Raw genomic sequence first — 23,293 nt, 5'->3', positions numbered from 1 at the left:
TACTCAATGATAAACTGAAATCTATTGTTTCCAATAAGACCAGGTTACATCAGCGTGATGCATTAGTGTGCGCTCAATGCAATTGGAATATAATGCATGTAATGAAATGAGCTTTAACCAGTTCCCGACCACCCACCGACTTTTTACTGCGGCAGGGTGGCTCACACAGGCAGAATGACGTAGACCTATGTCGCTCGCCTAAGAGGAACTGGGGGGCGAGCGCGCACCGCTGGCGGCACGCTCCCGTCCCCGATCATCAGCGGGGAAGCCGAAGCGTGTCAGGCGGCTCTGATTGCCACCTAAAACTCTCGATCATTCCCCGCTGAAGGAAGGTCAGCTGCTGTAAACACAGCCTACCGTTCTTCTCCCTGGGATTATCGCAGAACTCATGTGATCCTGCTATATAGGATCACATGTCTCTGTGGTCTTCTCAGAAGAAGTCACGCCCCCCCACAGTTAGAATCACTCCCCTAGGGTCACATTTAACCCCTTGATCACCTATACTATTAACCCCTTCCCTGCCAGTGTCATTATTACAGTAACAGTGCATATTTTTAGCACTGATTACTGTAGTAATGTCACTGGTACCCCCAAAAGTGTCAAAAATGTCAGTCAGGGGTCCGATCTGTCCATCGCAATGTCACAGTCCTGCAAAAAAATCGCAGATTGCCGACATTACTAGTAAAAAAAAAAAAACTGACATAAATCTTTCCCGTAGTTAATAGACTCGATAACTTTTGCGCAAACCAATCAAAATACGCCTATTGAGATTGTAGCAGAAAACAAATTGGCCTAAAATGTTAAAAAATTTAGATTTTTACATTTTTTTGGGGAATGTTATATAGCAGAAAGTGAAAACATTGTTTTTTTTTTTTCCAAAATTGTCGCTATTTTTTTGTTTATAACGCAAAAAAAAAAATCGCACAGGTGATCAAATACCACCTAAAGAAAGCTCTATTTGTGGGGAAAAAAGGACGTAAAGTTTGTTTGGGTACAGCGTCGCACGACCGCGCAATTGTCCGCTAAAGTAACGCAGTGCCGAATCACAAAATAGGGCCTGGTCATTAAGGGGGCAAATCCTTCTGGTCCAAAAAAATAGGTACAATAAAGATATTTTACACCATTGTTAAAAAAAAACGCATGCCAATGCACAGCATCTCCAATGTGCTTAGTGTGTGTTAAATTAATGAAAAGCGAGTGGAGTGAATCCAGCCTAAATTCATATTAGTGGTGTACTGTATGTTGGAGGTGTAATACACAAAAAGCAGCTCAACACAATTACAAATCCTTTGGTAGATAAGGCAATAAGCTAATGTGTATAAACTCTATTTAGCAGATTGTATAGAGTTCATCAGAGCTTCATAGACTTTAGCACCAATATATAGGAATGCTGAATACAGACTTAAAGAGGAAGTAAACCCTCCTCTGCAAGTTGTACCTATAGGTAAGCCTATGATAAGGCTTACCTATAGGTACTGTATATATCTCCTAAACATGTACCGTTTAGGAGATATTTACCTTAAATGCAGCCAGTGACATCACTGGCGCATGCGCTCTGAAGGAACGGCCGCTGGTGCCGATCCTTCAGAGCCCCGTGCCCTGACCGTCGGCTCCCATGCGCACGCGTGGGAGTGACGTAATTGTGGCTCCAGCCAATCAGATGACGAAGGAGAACATGTCGCCCATGAGAGAGGTGAGCGGTCGGCACTTCGGGGCTTCGTTTTAAGGTAAGTATTTCATAATGAGCTAGTATGCAAAGCATACTAGCTCATTATGTGTTTGTCTTTCAGGTATTTTTTTTTTTTTTTTAAATTCGGAAGTTTACAATCTCTTTAAGAGTGAGTGCTGGCTGTAATTTTCTCTAAGTTTGCTAAAAGCCTACTGCAGCCTGCTAAAAGTCTATTTAAAGCAATCCCCATTCACTAACAGTCTAGAAGTTAGTGACTAACAGTCAAAACCACTTACAACTTGCTAAAAACCTGCTGAGTTCATGCTCTATAAACTAGTGTTTTCAAGCCAAGACTAACAATTGTAGCCAGGCTGGGGGTTGCTGCTGGGGACCCAGAGGTAACCTTTTCAGAACCTGGTGCTGAATTAGCTCTAATCATTTGTGTCCTGTGTTTTTTAGGTCGCCCTGGCATCCCATCCTGCTACTGACAAGAAACTGGCAGTCAAGGTGGTAAAGAAAAAGCGATTATTACAAGAAGATCCTAAAAGTGTCCTTACAGAGAGACAAATACTTGAAAAAGTTGGAGAGAGTCCATTTTGTACACACGCCTACGGAACCTTCCAGTCAGAAGTAAGTGTCACATTCCTACCAATCACTCATCAAATCACATCCATATTATCCATTTGATCTCCAAGTCCAGCACAGACCTAGAAACAAATCCCCAAACCAGAAAAACATTACAGATGGCTCAGACATGAGAGAATTATGGCGGCTGAAATTGGGAATTCTGGTTCTCCCTGGCTGTCTTGCTCTTACTTTGGCTTTGCTATCCCTGACTTGGATCAGGTATAGCCCCTGTACCTCTCTCATGACAAAGTCACTGTAATGGCAGCCTGGTAGAACATGTTTGCATGTTATGTGGCTCTGTATATTGCTTTCCCAATGAGAAAAGATGTTCAACATATATTTAAAGTTCCTGCCAAGCATCATATTTTGAAATGAATGTGAATTGAGATTTAAAGTGTATGTTAAGCCAACAGTGACCATCTCTTGTTTGTTCCCACGTGGTCTATGCAATATACAAATCAAAGCATTTTGTTACATCTGTTTAATAAGAGCAGAACAATACCCATTGATCCTGCCAGAAATCCAGTGCTGTCCTGTGTTATCATAAGCCCAATGTTTCTCCATTTCTGACAAAACACAAACCTCACATCCACTTGACCTTTTTTTAACCTATATATTTCTCTCTGTCTTTTACAGGAAGATCTCTTCTTCATTATGGAGTACATGAGAGGAGGAGAACTAGCCGACTTGATCAAGTCTTCTGCTCCATTATCAACTGCTGCAATAAGGTAAGGCTCATAAACATACGGTCAAATGATGAATTCATACCTGCACCATGTGACGCGTCTATTTTGCACATTTTTGCATGTTTGTTCTGCAACAGCACAGGGCAGCCTATTCACTTGCATGGGCTTCCCTACTTGTGCCAAATGTGCCAAAGTCACATACTTAGTGAGGCTGAAAAAAACATCCGTCCATCCAGTTCAACCTATGATGTGTGTGTTTGCTGTTAACCATACATTGTATACCCCTGAATGTTGTGGTCTTTAAGGTGCCCATCTAAATACCACTGCTTGTGGAAGAGAATTCCATATCCTTACCGCTCTGACAGTAAAGAACCCCTTACGCAGTTTAAGTTAAAACCGTTTTTCTTCTAGTTTTAGTGAGTGGCCACGTGTCTTATTGAATTCCTTTTCTCTGAAAAGTTTGTTCCTTATGCTAGGGTCGCCATTGATGTCATATCCCCTCTCAAGTGTCTCTTCGCCAGAGAGAATAAGTTCAATGCTTCTAGTCTTTCCTCAGATGTCCTATGTTCCCCTAATTATCTTTGTTGCCCTTCTCTGGACTTTCTCCAGTTCCAGCGCATCCTTTCTGAGGACCGGTACCCAGAACTGGATGGCATATTCAAGATGTTGCCAGACCAGAGTCTTGTAGAGTGGGAGAATAATCCCTTTATCTCTGGAGTGAATCCCCTCTTTTATACATGCCAGTATTCTGTTGGCTTTGCTTGCAGCGGCTTGTCATTGCATGCCATTGCCAAGCCTGTTGTCCACTAGGACCCCCAGGTCCTTTTCCATCATAGATTCACCCAGAGGATCACCGCCTAGCGAGTAACTTGCGTTCGTATTTCTGACACCCAACTGCATTACCTTACATTTTCCAACATTAAACCTCATCTGCCATGTAGTTTCCGACCCCATTATTTTGTTCAGGTCTGCTTGCAAGCTTACCACGTCCTGCATCAAAGATATTGGCCTGCTTAGCTTAGTATCCTCGCAAATATCGAGTACCAGTATCAAATATGTACTGTTTACCCCATCCTCTGGGTCGTTTATGAATAAATTAAACAGGATTGGTCCCAGGCCAGATCTTTGGGGGACCCCACTTTCTACACCCGACCAATCCGAGTACTCCCCATTTATCACCACCCTCTGAACTCCACCCTGAAGCCAGTTTTCAATCCAGGTACTCACCCTATGGTCCATACCTATGTACCTTAGTTTGTACAGTAAACATTTGTGGGGAACTGTGTCAAATGCCTTTGCAAAATCCAGATACACCACATCCACAGACCTTCCTTTATCTAGATGGTAACTCACTTCTTCATAGAAGGTTAATAGATTGGTCTGCAAGAATGATTTTTCATAAATCCATGCTGATTTCTACTAATAATACTGTTTTCATTACTAAAGTCTTTTACTGTATATAGTCCCTTAACATCCCCTCCAAAATCTTGCAGACTACTGATGTTAGGCTAACTGGCCTAGAGTTCCCCCGGATATATCTCGGCCCTTTTTTAAATATTGGTACCACGTTGGCTTTTTTCCAATCAGCTGGCACCATTCCCGTCAGTAGACTATCCACAAAGATCAAGAATATTGATCTGGCTTTTACCTGGCTGAGTTCTTTAAGGACCCTCGCGTGCAACCATCCAGTCCCGGTGATTTATTTATGTTAAGTTTTTCAACTTTAGTTCTGAGTCTGTCTTCTGTTAACCACGAGGATGCTTCCTGAGGTGTATTATTTATTTTAACATTACAAGCTGGGTTAGTGTAGCCCCCAAGTCTTTTGTGAAGACAGAAGAGAAGAATTTATTTAGCACTTTCGCCTTCTCGCCGTCCTCTGTGGCCAGATTCCCTTCATCATCTTTTATGAGGCCAATGTGTTCTGGTCTCGCTTTCTTACTATTTATATACTTGAAGAATTTCTTGGGAATTTTTTTTACTGTCTTCCGCTATGTGCCTTTCGTGTTCTATTTTAGCCGCCTTGATTTCGCCTTTACATTTCTTATTGCACTCTTTGTAATGTTGGAATGCTGCCAATGACCCCTCAGCCTTGTATTTTTTGAAAGCCCTTTCTTTAGTTTTAATATGCCTTTTTATGTTGGAGTTTAGCCACCCAGGGTTTATTTTAGCTCTTTTAAACTTATTCCCCTTTGTAATGCACTGGCCAATCCCTTTATTTAGTATGTTCTTGAAGCACTCCCATTTTTCCTCCGTGTTCTTTGTTCCTAGGGTTCTATCCCATTTTATATTGTCTAGCAAAGAGCGCAGATTAGTGAAGTTGGCTCTTTTAAAATTTAGTGTCCTTATGTTACCCTTGTGTTTCCTATTTCTATGATTTATACTGAAACTAATTAACCTATGGCCACTGTTTCCTAAGTTGCCTCATACTTCTATATCCGTAATCAGTTCTGTATTTTTAGTAATCAGTAGGTCTAGTACCGCATTGTTTCTTGTCGGTGCGTTCACAAGCTAACCAATGAAATTGTCCTGCAAAACATTTAAGAACTGCCGAGCCTTGGATGAATGTGCGGTTCCTTCTGCCCAGTCTATGTCTGGATAATTAAATTCCCTCATTAGAATGACATTTCCCATCCTTGCTGCCATTCCAAGCTGTGATAGGAGGTCCGCCTCCCCCTCTTCCCTCTGGTTTGGGGGCCTATAGCATACGTACAATATTACTTTCCCCATAGTGCCTTCCCTTTGAAGGCTCCCTAGCTCTATTATTAACCACTTGCCTACAGTGCACTTTCACCCCCTTCCTGCCCAGGCCAATTTTCAGCTTTCAGAGCTGTCACACTTTACTCTCCAACACTCAGGTACTCACCAACACTCAGGTACTCACCAACACTCAGGTACTCCTAACACTCAGGTACTCCTAACACTCAGGTACTGTCAACACTCAGGTACTGTCAACACTCAGGTACTGTCAACACTCAGGTACTCACCAACACTCAGGTACTTACCAACACTCAGGTACTTACCAACACCCAGGTACTCACCAACACCCAGGTACTCATGTACTTTTCAACTCTCAGGTACTCTTCAACACTCAGGTACTCTTCAACACTCAGGTATTCACCAACACTCAGGTACTCACCAACACTCAGGTACTTACCAACACCCAGGTACTCACCAACACCCAGGTACTCATGTACTTTTCAACTCTCAGGTACTCTCAACACTCAGGTACTCTTCAACACTCAGGAACTTTCAATACTTAGGTACTCTCAGTACACTACACCCTCAGTCAGTCTTCAGTCACAGTCTTTACTTACCTAGTCTGTGTCACTGTGCTCCTGCACAGCCACCCCCTGTAACCTGTCACTGACACTTGCAGGGCTTGACGGTGAATCCTACTCACACAGACCGTCAGTCAGTAAGTCTCCTACTCTGCTCCCCTGCCTTTACTGTCACACTCCCTCACTCCCCCACACAGTATTTCCACTTACCCGCTGCCCTCGGTCAGCCTGTCCTCTGGATCTCTCGGTCCCACCCGCCGCTGTCGGAACCTCTCCCGGTCCCTTGATCTCCTGCCGCCGCTGGAGCCACTCACCGCTGAAGCCCGCTGCCTCACAGTCTCCGGGGGGCATAGACTTTCTTTGGCAGTGAGCCTCAGGCACTTTTGCAATGTACGTGATACGTGATTTTGGTTAATTTTTTTTAGGCAACTGCTACCTGCATTTGAGATGCAATTAAGAAATAATGGCACCACAAGTGTGATACACATCTTGGCACATTTTTCATGTGGTGTGAATAGCAAAGCAAAGGCTGAGAGCTAACAGTCATGATAAAGGATTTGCATTAACATAATAATAAATCTTAATTTGAAATAAAAGCCCACCCACACCGACCCACCTCAGTAAGCCTTCATCAGGAACGAACCTCTGTTGCCCCACCCCCTCGAAGACAGATGCACTTTCCCCCCCAACCCCCTCATTTAGCCATCAGCAAAGTGCACTGTAATTCCATTTTGTAGAGATCAATCTCACATTATCACATACTGCTTCAACCAGATGTGACTAATCCCTACAAGATACCACTGCATGCTACTTGTATAGCTTATTCCATAGGAAGCTATTTGTCCACCCTGATGAATGGTCAGTTGGTACTCCTAGTGATTGGTCACTAGCATGTTAAGCAGCACAAATGATCTGCTTAAAATCTCCTGTATACCTCTAGCCTGATGTCATACCTCCTAGAAAACTGATAAATCCTTTTGTTTATCTTAGTGTGCAAGGCTGTATCTTCAACCCCGCACAATCAATGTTCCAACCCGACAGATCTCAGCCAGTGGGTGTCAGCTACCACAGGTATGAGATTTTTGGTCAGATCAGGTGACTATTATCCAATCTCTATGGGCTGGTTTATGATCAACGAATGTAATAACCCAAAAACTGAACAGTGTCTATCATTGACAGAGGAATACATTCCTTCCTATGACTATGACTTATTCTGTGAGACGTATGATATTAATAGATCTTTTCTTCTTTTTTTACAGATTTATTGCTGCAGAACTTCTCTGTGCTCTGCAATATCTGCACAGACGTGGTATCATTCACAGGTAAGTGTTTCCATCATGATCTTACTTCCATATTCACCATTCTTTATGAACCACTTCCAGCCAGAGGCATCATCCCGGTACCATTTTTATGAGAGTCGGCTTTCAGGTGGTAACGGCCGATGCGGCTCGGGAGCCGCTCGGTCATTACCCCAGCGAGAGGAAGGGGACGCCACCTCCCGCCGCTCTGCCCGGGTCTCCCGTGCCAACAGGAGACCCGAGCAACCAGCCGGAACCTCCGCTGGCTTGTTGGAGTTCCAAACGAAGCTGCATTCAGCCAGAAGCGGCATTCTCCAGAAGCGGCGTCCATGATGTCACCTCCGGGTTACTCGGCGGCTAAAGGCACCGAATTTGAAAAGTGACAGTATTCAAAAATGCTGTTTTCAGCATTTTCGAATGCATTGAAATTTAGTGGAAGGGTCTAGGGTCTTTTAGACTCCAGATCCCTCCATAAAGAGTACCTGTCACTGCCTATTGCTGTTTACTTTGCTTGTGACAGCAATAAAAGTGATCAGATTTTTTTGTTTTTTAAAACCTGTGCTAAAATTAAAAAAATAAATAAATGAAATAAATAGGAAAACAATTTTTTTAAAGCGCCCCCATCGTCGTGAGCTCGCGCACGAAAGAAAACGTATATGGAAGCCGCGCCCGCAATCGAAATCGCTGTTCAAACCACACGTTAGGTATCGCCGCGATTGCCAGAGCAAGCGCAATAATTAAAAAAAAAAAAGAGCTACTCTGTAACTCTAAACTGGTAACTGTTAATACTTTTTTAAAGCATCGCCTATGGAGAATTTTATTGACTGTAGTTTGTCGCCATTCCACGGGTGTGTGCAATTTTAAACTGTAACATGTTGCGTATCTATTTACTCGGCATGACATCATCTTTCACAATATACAAAAAAAATGGGCTAACTTTACTATTTAGCTTTTTTTAAATGCAGTGAAATGTATTTTTCCCCAAAAAATGGCGTTTGAAAGACTGCTGCGCAATACCGCTTGACAAAAAATATTGCAACGACCGCCATTTTATTATCCAGAGTCTTTTCTAAAAAAATATATATAATAAAGGGGGAAGGGTTCCGCGCTAAGGTCATACCAATGGCTGCAGCCTTCCTCAAAATATAACCAAAGGTTATACGGAAATGTAATGGGAATGGGAGGGATGGTGGCGCTGCCTAGGGAGAGATGAATTGATGTATATATGGATATATATATATATATATATATATATATATATATATATATATATATACATGGATTTCAAAGATTTTGTACCTTTGATTCTTATATATTCGCACTACCTCTGTGATTCATCACTGCTGTATTATTATTATTATTTATTTGTGGTTCATCACATCATCACTTGCACTCAGTCACTTTATGATTGCACCTTTGTTTGGATTTCTTTGATAGTCTTATTTATTCATATCTACAGTGTATTTATGATATTCATCATAAATTTGTAGTGGCATTTTTATTTTGTAGCACTTTATGATTGCACTTCTTTTGATATATTCATTCACCTTTTTATATATTTATATTTATTTATGAAATTTTTCACTGGTTTCTAGTGGCAAATTTCTGCCAGTTACAGCATTTATATGCACTTTATGACCTCTCAATTTATACTGTGATTCACATTTATTTTTGCACATTTTGACTTTTACTGTCACATTTAGATACCTCCCATCATCTGTTTTAACCTTGTAATCTATTCATATTTTTTGACATACGTTTTCCATATATACATCAGTTCATCTCTCCCTGGGCAGCGCCACCATCCCTCCCATTCCCATTAAAATATGCATAATGTTTGGGAGTTCTAAGTACTTTCTAGCAAAAAATACTGATTTTAACTTGTAAACAACGAGTGTCAGAAATGGGCTCGGTCCAGAAGTGATTAAAGGCCAACACCACCCAACACTGGTACTCTAGTTGTGGATGGGTGTACAAGGAGTGAATTGCCCACTGCCAGTTCTGTCCCCTGCTGCTGAAGCTTTTCTGCATCTAAGTGAGGGAGCCTGACTTCCCTATACTGCATACATTTTAATTAAAAACAAAATCAAGCTAAGAATCTGTCTAATTATAACTGCAGTAATTGCAGATGTCCCCTTCTAACATGGCTCCACATCCCATTCAGCAACCCCACAAAACCAGCCACAGGTGCAAAGCTTGTCCTGGGCCCCATCAACCCCCATAAATCAGTAGAAGAAACAATATTAAGGCACACTCCGTCAATCTGCAATGTTTCTACAACTTTATTAAAGACATGTGGATAGAAACACTCCCCAGGCTGTCTCATTCCAATACGTATCGCCCCAAGTGAGATTTAATCATGCCACACTAAAAGAGCAAAATGTGACAGAGGAAGACAGCCTATGGAGTGTTTCTGCTCCCTTGTTTTCAATAATGACGTTAAAGCATTGAAGAATGACAGACTGGGACTTGACATGGTTTCTTCAACTGCAGTAAGCTGGGAACTGAGCTCATGAGGTTTATGCTGAGATTCATAAAGTGGTGCAGAAAGTTAGTAGGTGATCTAACCCGTTAGCACTAATCTAAACCTGACCTATTAATATTGGGTAAGCTTCGGTTTTAAACATTTGATCTGTAAACCTAACTCTCTCCTTTTATTTTACAGAGACTTGAAACCTGAGAACATACTGATCGACAGCTCCGGCCATGTTAAAATTGCAGACTTTGGCCTTTCTAAAGTCAATATGTTTGGATCCAAGAAAGTGTATAGTTGTGCCGGTACTCCAGGCTATATGGCCCCAGAGGTAAGTAGAAAATCACCCTTATTTTGCCCCTTTACCCCTTCCATCTTCATATTATATATATGTTTATCAGCCATATCATTATAATAAAAGAACAAGAGTTTTGGAGATGAAGAAAGCAGGGTCACAATGATTGTGACAAGAAGCCTTAAAAAAGACAAGGGCCACACTTTGACCTGTCATTCCTACCAAATATATTTTAACTATTATTACTGTTCTGTGTATGGCTGATCATGTGCTTTATTTTATACTTACCTTTACTCTCTGTTTTCTCAGGTTTATAATGGAATACCCTACGATGCTATGGCAGACTATTATTCACTTGGTGTCATCCTGTTCCAAATGGCCACAGGAGAAAAACCAGAATCAGTTGGATCTAGGCAATACTTCTATCCAAGGAACATTCACCCTGACCTTCGAGATGTCATTGAGCGAGTAAGTATAGATAGTTTAGAATTATCCAAGAGCTATGCTTCCTTAGTCGTGTTTATGTAAAAAGACTCTTCTGCATTGAAGAGGGAGCTTACAGAAAGTTTTCTAGCATCTAGTACATTACCAAGTCCTGTATGTCGGGAACCCGGTCCCCCACTGTGCTTTGTGATTCCTTTCCCCAGCCCCCACCTCATTACTATTTGGTGTAGTGATGAAGGAGTTTGAGTCGTAAAGCACAGAGGGGATATCGGACTTCTGGAAGTGTTAAATACAGATATTTATGGCAGGATATTCACCACACAGGAGGTCAGCATTACATCTGAACTACCCATGTGACGTCCTGAAAACATGAGCTGTTGGAGGAACTTCTTGACTGGTTCAGGAATGCTACCTTAGATCCTTCCAGCAGATGTATCCTAATTTAAAACTACACTAAGGAATTAAAATATATTCTGAGAAGTTTTTTTATTTTAAAAATAGTCGACACTAAACTGGCTGATTTATCATTTTCTGTTAGTAACAATCTACTGTATGCTAAATTTCATATCTTTTTTGTTACAGCTTCTTCAAACATATCCAAGAGATCGCTTCTGGGCAGTGAAAAGACTGCGAGAACACCCCTTCTTTGGATCAATTAACTGGAAGAAGCTGGAGGAAGGAAAGGTCACACCACCATTGCGGATGCCAGAAGTAAGTCCATTTACAATTTATATAATTTGTGCACATACAAGGAGATCATTTCATAGGGAGCTGCATTCAGTCACTAGAAATTGCAGAATAATTATAAATCGCAAAACAAAAAACGCTATATTGCACTTGCACTCCACTGCCATTTGTTATTATAAAATATCATTTTTAGTTCATAGAAGAATCAAAATATCAACTATAATGGTAACATTAGGTAGTGTTGTGTTACATATTATAAATACATCTCCTGGTTGGTATGTCCTGTATTTAATTATAAATCTGATTTATGTATTTTCTCATTACAGTGCCCAGCAATAGACACAACTGAGCAAATTGAAATGGAGGAACTGATTTCCTACAGAAGAATGGAAGCGAGAATTACACATGAGCAACAGAGATTGTTTGATGGCTTCACCTTCATAAGCAAGAAATGGAGAAGGATGCTGAATAGGAAATAAAAGAATGAGGGCTCATTCCCACCATCGCTTAGTGATGAGTTTGCACACAGTTTATTTATACCACCTGTTGGCTTGCAGTCCTTTGCTTGGGTTTGTGCTTCTAGGTACATCTCTGCTGGCTATCTACTAGTTTCCGTGTTCCTACGTATATGACCTGGCTTTGGCTGACGACCTTCCTGGCTCTTGATTTCTCTTTTGGCTGACAACCTTCCTGGCTCTTGATTCCCATGGGCTTACGACTTTCTTTGACTACGGTTCCATCTATCCCTATCAGTTCCTCCGCTCCCAGGTCTGAACTCGCTCATCTCATGGTGGGGCGACCCTGAGGACCGCGACCTGGCGCCAACAAGCAGCAAAGTCCAACTCCACCATCAGGAGCTCTGGTGAATATCAAAATATCAACTATAATGGTAACATTAGGTAGTGTTGTGTTACATATTATAAATACATCTCCTGGTTGGTATGTCCTGTATTTAATTATAAATCTGATTTATGTATTTTCTCATTACAGTGCCCAGCAATAGACACAACTGAGCAAATTGAAATGGAGGAACTGATTTCCTACAGAAGAATGAAAGCGAGAATTACACATGAGCAACAGAGATTGTTTGATGGCAGTTCCTCCGCTCCCAGATCCGAACTCGCTCATCTCATGGTGGGGCGACCCTGAGGACCGCGACCTGGCGCCAACAAGCAGCAAAGTCCATCTCCACCATCAGGAGCTCTGGTGAATACCGGTTGGTGCTTAGACTCCGCACCTCAGGTTAGCCTGCGTCTTCCACCAGCGTGACCCTGCTGTACACTAGGCTCAGCTACGGGAGGCGTGACAGTGGGAGGGTTCTTATTCAAAACCTTGATTGTATTGATCCTTACGGGTCCTGAGGAAGTGATCTGACTGTGAAACGTGTAGACCCTCTATCTCAGGGACGTACATCGGTAGTGTAATGAAATTAAATGAAATTTCATTATACACGTGTATATAAAAAAAATGTAAGACTAAGTGCGATTGAAACAAAGCCACATGTGTGAGTAATGAACCTTTAATTGCACAAAGATAAAATGATACATAAGACACCCACATACTAGACATAATAAAATTGGAAAAAAAAATATATATATACATAGAGAAAGAGTGCGAACTATTGGGGCAAGGACTGTGACCAATAGATATACTATATATACCATTGCAGAGACCCTATGCAAGCAATTAGTAGCATGTTCACATAAGCAATGTGGGACTGCATACATTGAGCATTCACCTGTGTGAGGGAGACGAAGATATTATCTAGCTATCTTATCAGTGGAGTTCATGTTTTACTGTCTCCTCTGGACCACAGGGATTGTACTGTTGCTTCAATCCTTTTCACAATCTTCATGTTTGCTATATACAAAGAAAGTGGAAATGGATATATTGTGGATAATTCTGTGTGAGGGAGACGAAGATTCTATCTGGTCATTACATGGCTATACTTACCTATTTCTGAGTGTCTCCTCTGGACCACAGAGTTTATATTGCTGTTACAATTTTATCCATGCTCATCACTTCATTGCAACATTAAATAATGCTACCTCATTTTGAGCATTCATCTGTGTGAGGGAGATGAAGATATTACCTAGCTATCTCATCAGTGGATACATTCATGTTTTACTGTCTCCTCTGGACCACAGGGATTGCACTGTTGCTTCAATCCTTTTCACAATCTTCATGTTTGCAATATACAGGGAAAGTGGAAACGGATATATTGTGGATAATTCTGTGTGAGGGAGACAAAGATTTTATCTGGTCATTACATGGCTATACTTACTTATTTCTGAGTGTCTCCTCTGGACCACAGAGTTTATATTGCTGTTACAATTTCATCCATGCTCATTATTTTATTGCAACATTATATAACACTACCTTATTTTTCCAAGCTTTTTCAATCCATGGGAACAATGCTACAGACCTAGAACTCAGTTGGATTTTCTCTTGGAACATGTCATAATTACATGTTCACATTCCCTCTCTCTCTCTCTCTATATATATATATATATATATTTTTTTTTTTTTTCACACAGTTACTTTATATGTCTGATATTTATAGACTGCATTTCCACGGCTGGGCCAATGGCAGGCATCCCAATTGTGGAGAAGTTCCCCTTGTATATTGGAGACCTTGTAGGACTTGCTATGCAAATGTGTTTTGGTTCAGATACCATCCTAACTTCTGGGAACTTCCTTCTGTTGCTGTGGGACCTGTTGTCACAAATCAAGTAAGCATCTTATGGAATCACGCCACCTTCTGGGATGATGTTGCAAACAAAAGATGGACTGTTATGGCATGAGGGTAACATTTTTTTACCTGAGAACTTGCGAATCACTGCTCCTGGTCTCTGCCATGACCATGCCCTTGCAGGACATTTCGGAATTCACAAAATGTCTGAACTCTTACAGCATAGCTTTTGGTGGCCCAGCCTAAAGGAAGATTGTAAAAAGTATGTTGAGACCTGTCTTACATGTATTTGAAACAAGACTAGCCAGACTAAGTCTTGGGGTCTGCAGAAACCTCTTCCGGACAGACCTTGGAACATGATTTTTATGGACTTTATTGTGGTAATTCCCTCAATCCGAAGGCCACACTGATATCTTTGTGGTCATTAACCGTTTATCGAAGATGACACATTTTGTACCCATGAAAGGCACACCGTCAGCTTTGGAGACGTCACAAATTTTTGTAAAGGAAATAGTGAGGTTGCATGGACTTCCTGTTAATATTGTGTCGGATCGTGGGGTCCAGTTTACCTCTAAACTTTGGAAAGCTTTGTGTGAGACCCTAAAGATCGAGCTGTCATTCCCCTCAGTATATCACCCACAAACCAATGGTCAAACTGAAATAACCAATCAGACACTGGAACAGTATTTACGCTGCTTCTCAGCTTTTTTGCAGGATGATTGAGTGTCACTGCTACCATTAGCTGAGTTTGTGTATAACAATTCTGAACATTCTGCCATTAAGCAATCTCCGTTTTTTGCCAACTATGGGTTTCATCCTTCATTCCTGACCATCATAGCTCCTGAATGTCCAAACCCACCTGTTCAAGATACAGTGAGCTTCTTCAGCTCTAATAACCAGCTGCAACAAGAAACAATGGCTACGGCACAAGAGACCAATAAAAGGTCTGGCAGAAGAGCCTGATATGATGAGGAAGGCCTCTCTTACACCTCTGACTCATTCCCACCATCTGCATGGCCTTCTGGAGAGATGACAATAACAGTAGTTTACATCATGCCCCCAGACACATACAGCCATAGTGTCCTCTTCACTCTCCTACCTTGGACAGGGCTGAGAGCAGGAGGCAGAACATTCCTGGATCGAGCGTGGAAGGCACAGCACAGCATTGAAGGAGTGTGGGAGTGAGGCTTCTGGGGTTCCTATTCCTAACCTTGACTGCATTGATCCTTATGGGTCCCGAGGAATTGATTTGACTGTGAAACGCATAGACCCTCTATTTCTAGGACATACATCAATAGTGTAATGAATTAATGTATCACAAGTTTTTCAATGTAATTTAACTGAATATTTATAAAATGTGTTAAAAAAATAAAATGTGTTAAATTGTATACTCTCTGGGTGTTGATATTTTATGGTCGCCTAAGGTATAACTACAGTTCCGCTACATTTTACTCTTTGACTAGGAGTGATGGTTTTCCATCTCAGCAGATCACTACCTTTCTACATATTCATTGTGAATGACATGGGTCAACATTACTGGATGACACAGATCTCTGTGAATGAATGAAACAGCTGTGGGGGTGGAGCCCTGCACAGCCAGGCAAAATTTAAAGAAGTGTGGCCAAAGCTCTTTTGGCCATACTTCTCATGTGCGTCACAGGAGTGCACTTAGATCTGCACTGTCCAGTAACCCAGACTAAGCTGACAGTGTACTAAAGTCCTCTGCTAGCTGGAATCACTGAGCCAATCCAGACTCTGGTGGGATCCCAACGTTATTGTTGGGATCCACCTAGATGCCTAACAGGCAGCTGGCTCAGCCTATCGGCTCCCCGCTGAGTGCCTCAGCCAGCTGTTCTCACCCCCTCCCCAGCCCGGTTCTCCAGTAAGCACTGAAGGGGCAGAGCAGAAGGTCGGTGACTGACAGTCACTGCTCTCTGCTCACTGAAGACCGAGAACTGAGCGATCAGCGGCCATGTGATTGCTTGGTTCTGGGTCTTACAGCACCCGAAACCTGGTACATACTGGCCTTTTACGTTTACAAAATTTTTATTAGAAAGTAGTAAAAGGTGGTACAGAAAGATTAACATTTTACAATAGTACCAAAGCATCTTAATATAAAGATATTGACATAAGTTATAGGTCTAGACAGTAATAGTCTAAATGATAGCCATGTATCAATCATTTCACAAAGTGAGAGTAGTGGTGCCAGAAACCTGTATATTTTCAAATCTAGAATATAAAAAAAAACATCCGCATTGACATAACAGTGAATGAAACAAGTGGGTAGGGGGATTCATTGAAAAATTGGCCAATGATCTGACCAAGGTGACCATTTCCTATCATAATAGGGAGTGGTGTGGTATAAGGTATGAAAAAGTATTTCCACTCTGTTTACGGAATCTATCCTGAGTTTAACTTGGGACAGTGGTATCGACTGGGATCTTGTAACTTTCTTTAAATTGTCTATACAGTCATTCCAATTCAAGATACCGTGCTCTTAAGAGCAATCATTTTGCCATTTTAATCTGTATGGTAGCGAGTCAGGTACTTATTCAGGAAGGTATAGATTTTGGAGAAGAGACCTTTGCCTCTAGGTTTGTGCAAGCAAATGTCTTCATACAGAGAGGGGTTTAACCCCGTATCTATCTTAAACTGGGACATTTAAAAATGTTTGATCTGTAAGTAGTGGAAAATTACTTTGTTTGGGGCTGAGTCTTTAGCTTGTAGGGATTGAAAGGAGATAAACTCAGAGTCCTCAACCAGTTTATGTTATGATAGGGTTTTAGAGTTTATCCACCAGGTAAAATCAGAATAATTGGTGATGCCCGAAGGAAACACCGGGTCTCCTAGAAAGGATGCATGAGGTGGAGCCTGAGATGCTAATGAGAGTTTCCTTTTGTAAGTCCTCCATTCTCTGTGGAATCCAAGGCGCTGTAAGATAGCTGCTAGATATTCCCATGTAACACTATCAAATGCTTTATGGATATCCAGGCTTAAAAGGAGAAGGCGGGACGAGGTTACGTTGGCGTCTGGGATTATATTAGTGGCCAGTCTTATGTTGTCTGTAATTTGGAGGTCCGGGATAAAGCCTGATTGATAAGGGGAGATTAATGTGGATATGACTTCTGCTAACCTGTTAGCTAGTAATCTACCAAATACTTCTGGGCCAGGGGCAGATCCTGTTTTGAGAGATTTAATAATATTTCTAATTTCTTCCTCTGAACAGAGTTTAGAGATTCTTGTTGAGAAGGCGATAATGTGGGGCGGTGAATGCCTGCCATCCATGAAAAGGACGTAGAGGAAATGGAGGAGGTGGGACTTGAAAATAACTTTGCATAACATTTTTGGAATATATCCAAGATTTCTGATGAATTGGACGCCATATGGCCTGAGGGGGCATGGAGTTTATGAACATGGGATGGTTTAGGTGTCTGATTAAGTTCCCAAGCAAACATTGCAGTATAGGCGTTACTATAGAGAAGGAATTTAGCTTTAGACCAACGTAGGGCTTTCTCCGTTTCGTATGATAGTAGGGAGTCTAATTCTATTTCTTTTCCTTGAATTTGAGCGGGAAGAGTAGGGTCCTGATTATGATGACGGGATTTGTATAATCTTTCTAAATCTTGGGTGAGTGATAATATATTCACCCATCTTGTTTTATTGCGATTGGAGGCTAATTTAACGAGATGTACGCGAAGTACAGCCTTATGGGCTGTCCATATTGATGTGATCGCAATGTCAGGAGTGGAGTTTAATCTGAAGTATTCCTCAATATGTGAGGTAATGACTTGTTGTGTAGTAGGATCAGACAAAAGGGATTTGTTCAATCTCCATGAATAGGGGGTGTTAGCTAGACCAATCATGGAGGTTGTGAAAGTTGCTATGTGATGGTCTGACCATGTACAAATGTGAATAGAAGCGTCTTGAGAATTTGCTAAGATGATAGGGGTACAGAAAAGAGTCTAGTCTGGAATATGTGTCATGTGGGTGGGAATAGTGGGTGTAGTCTTGTGCGCCCACATTTAGAGCCCTCCAGGGGACAATAAATTAAATTGTGTTCAATTGTGTGCTGAGCAATTTGGGGAAGGAATTGGAATGTGGTGTAAGTTTGCTTCTATCTAGTGAGGGTTGTGAAACCAAATTAAAATCTCACCCAGGATTGTGTGAAGAGTGAAATCTCTGTAAAATGTCAAAGAAATTACGGAAAAAGGTTGATTGGCCTTCATTTAGAGCACAAACATTTTCTATAGTGAGATCACGGTCTGCTATGTTATCTTTTATAATGATAAACCTGCTGTCCACATCCTTATAGACATGCTGAACTTGCATAGAAAATGAGTGATGAAGGAAAATGGTGACCCCCCTTAAGCTTAGTAGGTGCAAGAGTGTAGTAAGATTGATTGCAGGATTTATGATAGTATGAGGGGTGGTTATCTTGAAAGAAATGTGTTTCCTGTAAAAGGAGAATTTGTGGTCCCAGGCATTTATAGTGTAAAAAAGCCTTAGGCCCCTTTCACACAGGTTTTCCGATCCGGTCTGCCTGTCAGTTTTTCAGGCGGACCGGATTTGATGCTCCATGCAGCCCTTTGGAACAGAGGATGTCAATGGAGACATGTTCGCTGACACCCGCTGCTATCCGATCCGATCCTGTCCGTGAAATCCGGAGACAGAGCTGTCATCCGCCTGCTCAGTAGGGATCGGCGGATTGATCCCCGCTGAGCAAAACTGACTCAGTCGGGCGCACCACCCATGTGAAAGGAGCCTAAATACCACCAAAAAATAAGCTGTTTGTGTGAAAAAAAGGACGAAAATGTCATATGGGGACAGTGTTGCATGAATGAGTAATTGTCATTCAAAATGTGAGAGCACTGAAAGCTGAAAATTGGTCTGGTTAGGAAGGGGGTTTAAGTGCCCAGTGGGTAAGCGGTTAATGTCTATTTAAATAGTTTGTTTCGTCCAGCTTGGCCCAAACAAATTATTTAAATGAACAATAAATGTGGAGTTAGGCAAGCATTTCAAGCATCTGAGTGGATGTGGAGGTAAATGGCGCTGTCAGAAAATGTAGTTGGTAGAGTGGGTGAGGGATGTGTATATATATAGATCAGTGAGTGGGTCACTATATATTGAATATAAATTAGAGGTATAAGATAATAAATACAAAGGTGTGTCAATTAGATCACAAATAAATACAAAGGTGTGTCAATTAGATCACAAATTGGTAGTAATCACTAAGTGAATATGATATACAGTAAAACCTTGGTTTGAGAGTAACTTGGTTTAAGAGCGCTTTGCAAGACAAGCAAAATTTTCAAATAAATTTTGACTTGATATACAAGCGATGTCTTGATATACAAGTAGCCTCAAGTCACAGCTGAGTATAAAAGAGAAGAGAGGCGCCTCTAAGTGTAGCAATATGGTTAAATTTAATGAAGGTACAACATTTAGCAACTCACATGGTTGATGATTGGAACAGGCACATCTAAGGATGCAGACATCCAGGCTAAAGCTGTCCACATAGACCGTCCTCCGCACCGCCATCTACGTCATCCCTTCCATGCTGCCCCTCGCTTTCAGATCGCTTTACTGCAGGGTGGTCTTCCCGGTCAGGATTACAGACTGGCAGCCGGCGGTGCAGAAGATAGTCTATGTGGACAGTTTTACCCCAGATGCCTGCATACTTAGATGTGCCTGTTTTATTCATCAACCATGTGAGTTGCTAAATGTTGTACCTTCATGAAATGGAACCATATTGCTACACTTAGAGGCGCCTCTCTTCTCTTTGATACTCTGTAGCTCCTGCTGGATTTTGCTTCTAATCCCCTTGTGGAAGCGGCTATTTGTGGATGGACATTTTATGCTATAATCTTTTTATATGGACTATAAACTGAAGGACTTATGAATAAATGGTTGTGGAACGAATCATCTGAGTTTCCATTATTTCTTATGGGGAAATTTGCTTTGATATAAGAGTGCTTTGGATTACAAGCATGTTTCCGGAACGAATTATGCTCGCAATCCAAGGTTTTACTGTATAGTGAATAAATATATAAATAAATTAATTCAGTGTGGTGATCTTAAAATAAATGTTGATAAAATATGCGTGTGACAATCCAATGTGACAATAAATAATCAAATCTAGAAAAATTAATAATCCAATTTTAAAACAATTAGTTGTGATAATATTTCGATCCCTAAAAAACTGCTAGCATTTAGTTTAAAAATAGTGCTCTTTTCAAGTGCATATAAAGTGCTGACAGTGAATAAATAACTCAGATAAATATCAAATAATAAGCAGTGTCCAATAGAAATATCATTAGGTATCCGTGGCAATATTATAAAATTATTGTCCCAATTCCACAACCAGGTGTGAGTAACTTCAAAAAAGGGGGGGTTTTAGGAAAAGTGGATCCCAAACAGTCTGTGACGGTGGGGGTGCTCAATATGGGAATAGGTGCTCCCCTCCTATTGACCCCGCACTCTACAGGGGTAAACAGCGTTTGGGGTAACTCTTAGGGATCCCTCCGACAGCTAGCTAGATATCCACTTCATCCAGAACTCCTTTCATATACTCTCCACCATAGTTATTACTGTGTAGTCTATCATTATATTTATATATTTATTCACTATATATCATATTCACTTAGTGATTACTACCAATTTGTGATCTAATTGACACACCTTTGTATTTATTATCTTATACCTCTAATTTATATTCAATATATAGCGACCCACTCACTGATCTATATATATATACACATCCCTCACCCACTCTACCAACTACATTTTCTGACAGCGCCATTTACCTCCACACCCACTCAGATTTTTCACATATAGCTTTGCTATATTTTGAGGTAGGCTGCAGTCATCTTGCACACACCTATCCATAAGCGCGGAAATCTCTCACCAACTATATCTATCGACACCCCTTAAAAGGTGTTTCTTTCTGCTGCTATGGAGATTTTTAGCTACATTGGGAATAGGGAAATTAATATTGAAGAAGTGTTCAATCAAGAGAAAGCTAGCACCAATCATGATCTCAATAGCCTATTTAGACAACTAAGACACGACCTTGAGAAACAATTAAGAGTATGGTGGGACATCTCCACATTGGAGATGTACATCAAAGAAAAGATGACCCCACGTAAACTCAGATGGGAGCTACATCCCAATGATGATATTACCGATCAAGGACTTATGGAGGATTGGTTCAAACTTTTTAACAGATGTGAATCAGAAGTACTTAGACAGATCATTGGGAGAAGGAAACATAAATTGAAAGAAGTAGAAACCAGTATTACTCGTCTAAAAACACTTCTCACCCCTTTTGCAACCTCGAATGAATATAAAGAGAAAGAAAAAGAATTATCCCTGATTATAGCTAAATATGATAAAGATCTACAAATAAAGAAACAGAAGAAATTCAATAGATATATCCTCGATTACAAAAATGACAAAGTGATAGACTACACAGTAATAACTATGGTGGAGAGTATATGAAAGGAGTTCTGGATGAAGTGGATATCTAGCTAGCTGTCGGAGGGATCCCTAAGAGTTAACCCAAACGCTGTTTACCCCTGTAGGGGTACTACCCTCTGGTGAGTGCGGGATCAATAGGAGGGGGAGCACCTATTCCCATATTGAGCACCCCCACCGTCACAGACTGTTTGGGATCCACTTTTCCTGAAACCCCCCCCCCCTTTTCTGAAGTTACTCACACCTGGTTGTGGAATTGGGACAATAATTTTATAATATTGCCACGGATACCTAATGATATTTCTATTGGACACTGCTTATTATTTGATATTTATCTGAGTTATTTATTCACTATCAGCACTTTATATGCACTTGAAAAGAGCACTATTTTTAAACTAAATGCTAGCAGTTTTTAGGGATCGAAATATTATCACAACTAATTGTTTTAAAATTGGTTTATTAATTTTTCTAGATTTGATTATTTATTGTCACATTGGATTGTCACACGCATATTTTATCAACGTTTATTTTAAGATCACCACACTGAATTAATTTATTTATATATTTATTCACTATATATCATATTCACTTAGTGATTACTACCAATTTGTGATCTAATTGACACACCTTTGTATTTATTATCTTATACCTCTAATTTATATTCAATATATAGTGACCCACTCACTGATCTATATATATACACATCCCTCACCCATTCTACCAACTACATTTTCTGACAGCGCCATTTACCTCCACACCCACTCAGATTTTTCAGATATAGCTTTGCTATATTTTGAGGTAGGCTGCAGTCATCTTGCACACACCTATCCATAAGCGCGGAAATCTCTTACCAACTATAAGCATTTCAAGCAATTATAAAAACAGTTTTCAGTCCTTTAGAAAAAAAATGATGAAACCACATGAATTAAAGTAGAACTTTATGTAAAAAAAGTAAAAATGGGTAAAAAGACAGGATTTTTAGTGCAGAAGAGACACCTACCTGCCTGTCTGCCCCTGTACAGTGACCTACGTACTGTAGAAATTTGGTGTTGCTAAAGCTGACTGAACTTTATGCACATGCACAGGAGTGACATCATATTGTTGCAGCCAGGGGCTGACTGGCAACTTTCATCCCAGGGGGCAAGTACAAACAATAGGCCCATGGTGCATCGACTCGGCCCCCATCCCACTCTCTTTCCGGCCTCCTCCAGACCCCCATTCCAGGCTGAAGTTCCGCTCAAGGTACTCTCTACTCACCGGCCAAATCTGGTTTCCTGAACCTGGCCAACCGGGGCAGTTGGGGGGAGCTGGGACAGCTCGGTCGGGGCTGGCCGGAGGAGGAGGGTCCCCAGTGGGGCAGGACACCGGCCTCTGCTCAGACACAGCTTACACCATCCATGCTGGGGGGGAGGGCTGCGATCTGTCCTTGTCTTTATCCCACACTCAGTAGGTCAGTGGTGGGGGCTTTTTACTTCTCTTCACCAGGAATCCTTTAGGCATGTCTGTGGCAGAAGCAGTGCAGTCTTTTTATGGGGCATCAGAGTGGCCCGGGGGGCAATTGCCCCCCTGCCCCCTTGCTCAGTCCTCCCCTGGTCCCAGCCAATGAAAGCAGCCCACAATCAATATCTGAAAGTCAGCTGCTCAAAGATGTCTTGGCATGAATTCTGTACA

This window comes from Pelophylax lessonae (assembly GCF_965119305.1).
Source record: "Pelophylax lessonae genome assembly, chromosome: 3".
NCBI classification, from domain to species: Eukaryota; Metazoa; Chordata; class Amphibia; order Anura; family Ranidae; genus Pelophylax; species Pelophylax lessonae.
The sequence above is the reverse complement of the archived record's forward strand: the minus strand, read 5'-3'. Positions refer to the sequence as shown.